This window comes from Tenebrio molitor, chromosome 4 (genome assembly GCF_963966145.1).
Source record: "Tenebrio molitor chromosome 4, icTenMoli1.1, whole genome shotgun sequence".
Taxonomy (NCBI): Eukaryota; Metazoa; Arthropoda; class Insecta; order Coleoptera; family Tenebrionidae; genus Tenebrio; species Tenebrio molitor.
This window is the reverse complement of record NC_091049.1, coordinates 17,274,464-17,281,598: the sequence shown is the minus strand read 5'-3', so window position 1 is coordinate 17,281,598 and position 7,135 is coordinate 17,274,464. Positions and strand designations below refer to the sequence as shown.

Here is a 7,135-nt window from a genome sequence, read left to right as displayed (position 1 = left end):
TAATGTAATTTACTTATTTAAGTGTATTCTATCTTTAAGAATAATGTAATACTTATTTTATGAATAAAACACAATCAAATATATTTAAACAGTTTTATTTTTCACACAAAAACCTCAAGATAACATGTTCAATAAAGATACTGTTTCTTCATAATCTTTCAAATCGGTCGAAGGCCACTTCGCAGAATCCGGACTGCATGTCCAACCCAAGAACCGTAAACTAAGAAGGATAGCCAGTTCCCTATGTTCCAACATTCGCCAGCGGATGACTGGCTGTGACGTCACCATGATACCTCGATGCTTTGTTCACATTCGGGAGAGCGTTATATTCTCCACAATCTTCACGTTTGTTGCACTAATAAAGAAGTGACTGTCGTCAAGATCGCTATATTGTCGCGTGTTTTTTTATTGGGTGTTACTTCCTGTGTTGACAGAGTTTCGTTTTATTTAATTAATCGTAGAGCATTTTTTATTAGTGAGTAGTTTAGTGCAAAGAAGACGTATGTTGTGTTTATAAGATCTTGAAGATACTTTTAGTTTGTACTTTATAATTTAATACTACACTTAGGTATATACATACAGCGGATAAGGTAAGAAAAGTATAAATTTATGTATTCCCACGTTGTTATTAAATATTACCTACAGAAGTGGGTCATAAATCATAATGCCGGGAGTAAGATGCGCAGTCTTTGGTTGCAAAAATAACCATAAAACAAAAAAAGGTACTGGACAAGAGGGACAAGATATAATTTTTCACTCTTTTCCAAAACCTAAAGATATGGTGTCTCAAACAATGAGAAATGAATGGATTAACAGGTGCAAGAGAGAAGATAAATTGAATCCAGAAACGAGTAGGATTTGTTCGAAACATTTTGTCGAAACAGATTACGAACGGGACTTACAGAATGAATTGCTAGGGAAAAAAATAATAATTTTATCTTTGTTTGAGCCAAATATAAAAGCACATTTAAACCTATATTTAAATAATACAGACTTTCATTGTACTTGAAATTAGTATACTTATTTGAATGTTTTTTTTTAATTTTAGGGTTACCTTTAAGAAAAAAATTAAAAAAAACAGCAGTTCCAACAGTGGGGCTGCCAAGCAAAAGCGCTTCTATCACAACTTCAAATACCGATTCTGATCGCTTTAGAAGACTTCTCAAAAGACAAAGACATCAAGAAGTAGAGAAGCTCATCATAACTGACTGCAATAATGAGACCAATTTGAGATTAGATAATGATAACTCACCTCTAGAGTGCCCTGCTACAACTTCACTAGCTAAATCAGAAAATGAAAAGTACGATCAACTACTGAAAAAATTTAATGATTTGAAATCAGAGCATATTGAAATGAAAAAAACTTTTGGAAAAAAACTTAAAGGACTCAGAGATCAATTGAAATATTATAAAACTAAGAGCTGCAGAAGTCCAAAATCAAAAAATTCAGAAAAGTCTCTAATTCTCTTAAAAAAAGTGCTCACTGACAATCAAATAGCTTTGTTGTCTAAAAAGAAAAAGCGAATTAATTGGACGCGAGAAGAGCAAGCTGTAGCATTTACATTGAGATATTATAGTAAGAAATGTTATCTCTATCTGAGAAATAAACTTCACTATCCCTTACCCTCATTATCGTCTTTAAGAAAATGGGCTTCTCAAATTGATGTCAGTCAAGGAATTTTGAAAGATGTTTTGCTAATGTTAAGTCTTGTCGGAGAGTCGTTCTCAGAATTTGAAAAAACTGTTGTTATTCAGTTTGATGAAGTCAAAGTGAAGTCAGTCCAGGAATACGATACATCTAAAGATGAAGTGTTAGGGCCTCACAACCAAATGCAAGTTGTAATGGCCAGAGGTCTATTTGCTCAGTGGAAGCAACCATTGTATATAGCTTTTGACCAAAAAATAACTAAGGAGATATTACTTACTATTGTCAATGAACTGCACAGAATTTCCTATAACGTTGTGGCTTGCGTAAGCGATTGTGGAGCAAGTAATATAGGATTATGGAAGGAATTAGGAATTAATGCAGATAACACTTCATTTGAACATCCTATAACAAAAAACAACATCTACATGTTTGCAGATGCTCCACACTTACTCAAATTAATTCGTAATTGGCTTCTCGACGTGGGATTTGTATTAGAGGATGGATCGGTAATAAATAAAACTCCTTTGCAGGCATTAGTGTCAATAACAGATACCGAAGTTAGACCTAATTGGAAAGTTAGTCAGAAAGATTTGGATTGTCAAAAAAGTCAACGTCAAAATGTTAGGCTAGCAGCCCAGCTTTTGTCAAATACTGTTTCAACATGTCTTTTACGTTATAAACCAGGAACTGATAAGCAAATGGCAGAGACGTTGGGAAATTTTATCAGTGATATCAATTTGTGGTTCGATATATTTAACAGTAACTGTGCTAAAGGAAAAGTTCCAACTAAAAATGCTTATGGAGTATCTTTGGAAAATCAAGAAAAACACCTGGACAACATGATTCAAAGGATTTCAAGTATCAGAGCTATTGGAAAGAATGCTCTTCAAACATTCCAAAAGGGAATGATTATTTCAATGAAATCTCTCAAAAACTTATTTTATGACATGAAATCAAAATTAGATATAAAGTACATATGCACACACAGATTGAATCAAGATAGCTTGGAAAATTTCTTTTTCCAAATTAGGAGCAGAGGAGGACCTGATGAACATCCGAGCCCCCTAGCAGCTATATACCGAATTCGGATGATAATGCTTGGCAAAAATCCTGGTATTCTTGGTTCAAAGGTCAATACTGAATCCAAGACTACAGATGAATATACAGGGTGGTCCCGATATAACCTGCCAGAAGAAATCCTGTAATAGGTGACGATGAATAGAACTCATACACAAAAATTGTTTCTAATAAAAGTCTTTTCGTTTTCGAGATAAAAATAATTGAAAATTTGGTCAAAATTTGCTGTACGCTAATGAGTTAATCAGTTTTAAAAAGGTAATTCTGGTTACTTGGCTGCAATTTCTTTAGCAACGGTACCTGTAACACCTATGACATCTGCCAAGTTTAATTTTAAATTTGCGAATCCTTCAAAAAGTTGTGAAATTCACAAAACAAGAATACGCCGATTTGCATTTACTCTATGGCGAAACACGTGGTAATTCAAGACCGGCAAGGCGACCATACGGCGAACGTTTTTCTGAAGGAGTCCTTCCGTCCCGTTGTACTTTTGTGAAGCTACATTTGCATTTATGTGAGGTTGGTTCTGACTGATTCCAATACGATGGCGTCCCCGAGATCCTCCATTTAACCCCTCTGAATTTCAATTTTTTGGGACACACGAAAGATTTGGTATACGAAGTTGAAATAAATACAAAAGACCAACTGCAGAAACGCGTAACAGACGCCACGAACCAGATTCGTAAAAACCCAGAAATGCTGAATTCTGTTTATGAAAATTGGTACCGGAGTACTCAAATGTGCTTAAAAGCCAACGGAAGGCACACAGAACATTTATTATAAAATAATTTTTCTAGTCTAGTTTACCTTTCATTAGTTAGTAGATATTCTCAGTTAGAGTTGAAAGTAAGAATATGTAAAGTGTAAATAAATTTATTCAATACATACATTATTTTGGCTATTTAACCACAATTAAGACGATACTCTTTTTACACAGTTCTTCCACAATTTTGCACACACTACCTCTACATTTATTTACACATTGAGGAACATCACTTTATTTATTACTCATTCATCTCAGTCTGCAAAATCAGCTTTTGTACCTAAATAAGCTGGTGAATTAACGCACACAGTGTACAGCGTTTTCAATAAATGTCATTAATTTGATTTAGTTTGTCAGATTTGAGATTTGTCATAAACGATTCAGGTACCTATGTTGCTTAGATACAGTCATCCTTACAAACACCAACAATTAATTCCTGAATAGATACGTATTTTTGTGGTCAGCAGCGTCGAATGGGTGTGAATAGGGGTTAATTTATCCCCTTGATTTTGGACCTAAGGAAAAGGGTTTTTTTGGACTTGTTAGATCCTTCTAATGACCCAGAATTTTTTTGGCAGGTTATATCGGGACCACCCTGTATAGTTCCAAAAGTTTTGGAAACGGCGAAAATTAATGTAATTTTTGAAGAAGCCAGCGAATCTACTGAATTGAAAAGTTTTTCATCGTTCTCCTCTTCAAATTCCTCAAATGAGTCAATGACAACTCCTGATTTCAGTCCAACGTCTCAAGAAATCACAGACGATGCCTTAGAGTACATTGCGGGTTATATGGCCAAGAAATATAAAGATAAAATACCTAATTTAGGACAGTTCACCCACAAATTAAAAGCGGACAAAGCACCTTCATGGGTGCAACAACTTTCATACGGAGGACTAATAAAACCACCTGATCATTGGCTGAAAAAAATTAAAAAATGGAACTACTATTTTCAGACTCATCACGGCGAATCATTTCGCAAAGGACCCGGAATTGTAAGACATCTGGCTGTAAAAATCTTCAAAAAAGAAAATAATATTCCGTTTAATATGGTACAAGATTTTAGCAAACTAAGGACAATAATTCGGGTGAACTTTAATAATTTGAAAGCTAAACATGCTAAAACGATGAAAAGAAAAAGTACGGAAACAGACTTATCTAGAACAAAGAGACGAAAGCTAAGCAAAATAACTAAGTGATTTAAACCCACAGAATTAATAAGTATGTAGGTACTTACATACTAGTAATATTGTATCAAATTACTGAAAAAATTACAGTTGCTTTAATTTTAAGCATGTTATCTTATTTCTATGAATAGATTACTTATGGCCAGTTTATAGAAAAAGAATTAAATATTTAATTCGAATTAAATTAATGCGCAAAAAACCCATGAATCCGAAACTTCGATTGGTTAGATCTGATCACGTCTTCAATTAATTTCACATTTGATTACGATTAACTTAATTTCGCTTCTGTAAATTGGTCTAGAGTATTTAAATTTAATTTAAAAATAGCCAATGATAATGTAATAAACAATATGACGGCCTGATTCTGCGCTGCGGATTCACGAACTTATATATCGGAATGGTTGAGGTATCACAGTGACGTCACAGCCCGAGCGGTACTGGCGGATAGATTCGGGCGATCTGGCAATCCTTATTGTGTACGGTTCTTGTGTCCAACCCAGCATAGCTGCAGAATCATTTTTTCCTTTAGAGATGTTCTTCGTCAACCAGGTCATTATGACAGCATGCGTTTGGTTTTCTAAAGGCTTGAATTTATATGAAGTATTATTCAACAATACAGCTTGGGTAAACGTTTCCAGGTTTTGACTGTCCGCCAGGTGCGCTGCTCGACAGATGAATTCATCGATGCATGCGTTGATGTCCTTGTTATTCTTCAAAATATTTTTCACCGGGTACTCCAAACGATATGCGTCGACAAGATTAAATCCAGATAGTAATTTTATAACATATAGTTTGTGAGAAATATAACGTTCTAAATTATGAGCAATTAAAAGTTTATCTAGTTCGTTTAAACTTAACATTTCACAATTTGCCTTTACGCATATATCAACGATCTTATTGAGATAATTATCTACATTTATTTTTCGGTTTAACAAGCGGCACATTGTGAAAAGACCAATTTTTTTCCCATAAGGTGCGGCATATAATACAATTTCACTTGATATAATGAAATCTTTCTTGTTCAATAAATAAAGTTCGGATTTTTATGCACAAACAATGCTTCAAATATTCACATAACTATGTCAGGTTTTTCCTAGAAATATGTCAAATATATGCTTCCTCTCTACCATTTATGTATTTAATGTAATTTATTTCAATGGTACTTCTGTAATTGGAAATAAAGGAAAAAGTAGTAAAACAACAATAGCTATTTATGTAACCAGTTAGGAAATGCGTTATTTTGTGTAACGAGTGGAATATTTGCGGGACGAGCGCAGCGAGATCCCGCAAAATCACACGAGTTACACAAAATTGCATTTCCTGACGTGTTACATACAAGATTTTTTCTAATTTTGACAAAAGAAATGTTTCTTCAAACGTTAAACGAAGTAATGAATAATAAATTATTATTGTGTTAAAATATCAAGTAGGTAAGTAGGCACGGTTATTTTGCTTAAAAACAAAAAATATGACTAACTGGTTAGGAAAAATTTATTAGAAAATTTGTGTTCAGTTCCAATCAGATTTGCTTAACTTATTATTATACCAGTTGATAATTAGATGTTTTTCTAAATTTTTAACACTCAATTTTTGCATTCTATCGCTTAATATATTTTTATATGATGAAAATGTTCTTTCAACGTCGACTGAAGTGATTGGTGCGTATTTTAATGACGAAATATGTTCCGGATCTAAATCATTGTTATCTTTATCAGTGGCATCTAATGATAAAATATTTGATATTCCCTTCGCTAAAACACTACTAAATTTATCTAGAATGATTTTACCAACTCTGCCTGGAACATTTTTCAATAAATTTTCGCAATGTCTTACAACAGAAATTGATTGTCTCTAATTTTTTAATTAACCTACTTAAAAAACCATACATTGTTTGAAAAATCTCAAAACCTTTTAAACAGTAGGTATGAAGGTACGTAATTTTTGGAACAGGTATAAAAATAAAATACCGTTAGACAAATGTAAACAAGAAAGAAATTCCGGCCGATAACAAGTAAGTAAAGGTGGTTAAAAGGGTTCAAAGGCTTTTACTCTAAATCCGACACAACTGCAGGTAAAGTAGCTCGTTTACCTACAATGGACCGTCGGCTTGTAAAACATAATTCTTCTTGTAAATCGACAGAATTCATAGAAACTAAAATAAGTTGCATTTCTTATCTTGTCAGTGGGAAAAATTCCAGTGAACACTATCGGCGACCGTAATAAAGTAATAAACTAAAGAATTTGTCAAAAATATACGATTTTATGTCGGAAAAGAAGAAAATATTCGCTTTATCCACAAAAACTAAAAATATGTACTAAAACCATATTTTATGCAAAATATGTATTTTTTTTTAATTGTTAATCTCATTATTTCAGTGTAGAATGGATATATTCAAAATATAGGCTTGATATTCCTAATAACAAAAAAGATGTTTTTTACATAAAATCCGAACCTTATCAATA

General features: G+C 33.1%; 1 long non-coding RNA gene across 1 annotated transcript; it reads left to right on the top strand.

The window, feature by feature from the left end:
• The first annotated feature begins 208 nt into the window (after positions 1-208).
• LOC138129054 (uncharacterized) lies at positions 209-1,723 on the top strand. Its single transcript, XR_011159050.1, has 2 exons — positions 209-590; positions 646-1,723. It is a non-coding gene; the product is annotated as an uncharacterized lncRNA (long non-coding RNA).
• Positions 1,724-7,135: the final 5,412 nt, after the last annotated feature.